This window comes from Miscanthus floridulus, unplaced genomic scaffold (assembly GCF_019320115.1).
Source record: "Miscanthus floridulus cultivar M001 unplaced genomic scaffold, ASM1932011v1 os_2490_3, whole genome shotgun sequence".
NCBI lineage: Eukaryota > Viridiplantae > Streptophyta > Magnoliopsida > Poales > Poaceae > Miscanthus > Miscanthus floridulus.
The window spans coordinates 20,825-23,427 of record NW_027098336.1 but is presented as its reverse complement, the minus strand read 5'-3'; positions in this window follow the sequence as shown (position 1 = coordinate 23,427).

Below are 2,603 nucleotides of genomic sequence, written 5' to 3'. Positions count from 1 at the left end.
ATAAATCAACATGACCTTAAAAGAGAACAAGAGCTCGTCCATTTGGCAAGCAACAGCAACAGATGACACAGAGAGGCCCCAAGCGTGAATGAGAACTTGAGAAGTCAGGTGACTACGGTCTCGGGAGGAAGGGAGGATGTTGTTTGTGCTAGACAGTGTGCTAGAGCATTAAAGGTGATGCGCTGAGTGTATCATGGGATTGGAAGGCACCAGAATTCCGGGATATACGGCTTTGCATCCAGGTGGCTGCCCATTCAGAATTCGCTGTTTTGCACCATACGACCCCGGACGAGGTGTCGTCTTCGTTATGATCAAAATGATCGTGTCCCGTATCTTGGTCTTGCACCCATCCACGAAAATGAACTGTGCCACTAAAGCCGTAGCTCAGGCATAAGAAAGCCACAATCAACAAAATTATCAAGAGCATCTCCAACGTAACTAGCTTCTGGCCTCTAGTAATAATATGGTGGTTTTGAAGATACATCTTCATTAGAGTGTCGTCTTTTTTCAGGAACAGCTAAAGCCAAGCCAAAGTACAAGGAACTTAGCTTGCATGAGCGTAAATGGGAATATCTAAAGTGGCATGATTTAAGTGCTTACGTAGAACATATAGATGCTACCTCATCCTTCAAGTTCAAGGCGAATAAACGATCGATTACTTGGAGCTGTTTGATTTTCCAGACGAGGTTTCCGCCAAAGCCAATTATATATGCCTTTCTGAGTTGACAACATTGCATCACTTTCATTAGGAACTACAAAAATATGCAGAAAATGAAGCAATCATTTGTTTTTGTTCTAAACTCTAAAGAGTCACCTTATAAAAAAAAGGAAATTAGTTTCAGAGAATGCATTAATTCAACATGCAATTCTGATAACGATCCATGTGAACCCTCAAATTAGTTTCTTTTGATAATGAATCTAGGAATGCCTTGTCAGTCCATATAAGATCTTAGTTATCGGTTGTTAAAGTTAAAAAATCTTTACTTAGGGGAAACCTCAATTAACTTATATTTGTGATTGGAAGGTAGGTAGTTTGTTATGAATCTAAATAACAATCTGCGTGACGTATGTAGGTTCCACTTTAACATTGAAGTAAGATAAACACTAGAACAACCTTGTTCAGAGTGCCAAGCAGGAGAGAAACTGCTGCTTCAAGGTGTGTTTGTGACTTCTGCTATCTAGTTTCCTTAGTACGAAAGTGTAAAGCATCAGGATGGGTCCAAAACTCCAAACTATGCACATCTTGCAGCTCCCCAAGCCATTCACCACATTTTTTTTTTTGCAGAGCATAACCTGAAGACCATTAAAGTAGAAAAGGAGCCTCAGCCCGAACCGAATGCTCAATCACCAGAAGAAATTAACAATGAAGTTGCAAGGCAGGAGCTCATAAATGCCGATGCTGCTGCCGACCATGGAGATGCAGGGGATGACGGTGGAGATGCAATGCTGAAAATGGAGGTGGCGATGATTGGTTTCTAGATTCCAGGGGTGGTGTGACCTACTAGCCTGGGTCTGGGTGTAGCAGTTGTGTAGTGGACTGGTATACAGAGAGGAGTTAGCTTTATTATATTGGTGGACAGGGAGGTTGCCGGAGGTTCAGAATACAAATTGGAACAACAATTCTTTTCTCGTATCCATTTGGGAGGAATTTATGGTCTGAATCCCCAAGTTTTTAGTGTATAAAAGTTCTTTGCACAATGATTATATTATGTATGTTTTCCACAGAGTTCATAGTTAAATTTCAAGGTAACATCCTGTGATATGGATCTTTTCTGTGCACTGGCTTTAGGTGAGGTGGAGACATAGCAAAGATTCACCTGACGCAAATGGTATCCTCACTAATTGAGAAGGATTTTTTTTATAACTACCTGAGTTCCAAAACACGTCGCAGCAACGCAGTGCAAAAACCATTTGTCATTATTGGTTACAGAAATATAAGTTTGGACGCAGCATAATGGCAGCAAAAACGTGCATTGCACGTGAGATCGTTTAATGGTCCTCAGTGCCAGCTTCATGTACAATTGCATGACCCATAAATCAACATGGCCTTAAAAGAGAACAAGAGCGCGTCCATTTGGCAAGCAAAAGATGACACAGAGAGCCGCCCAAACGTGGATGAGAACTTGAGAAGTCAGGTGACTACGGTCTAGAGAGCGAGAGATGATGCAATTTGTGCTAGACTAGACTGCTAGAGGAGTAGAGGTGATAGCATTGAGTGTGTCATGGGATTGGGAGGCACCGGAATTCTAGGATACATGGCTGGCGTGGAAGGAGCTGCCCATCCTAATCTGGAGTCCTGTTTCAGGGGGGTCATCAAGGTCCCCGCACTGCAGACTTCGCTGTGCCATCTTACGACCCAGGACGAGGTGTTGCATTCCTTTAGATCAAAATGATCCTGTCTCGTATCCTGGTCTTGTACCTGTCCTGTCCACGAAGGTAAACTATGCGCTTAGGGCCACAGACACAAAGTGTGTTGGGACTCCAAACATCCATGATGGTGTAAAGCACCGTGAGCATCTCCAAACTGGGTTCTCGCTGACGTTGTTCATGTGCCACCGCGCATGTTGCAATGAGTTGACAGGGTGGGTCGAAATGGGGCTAGG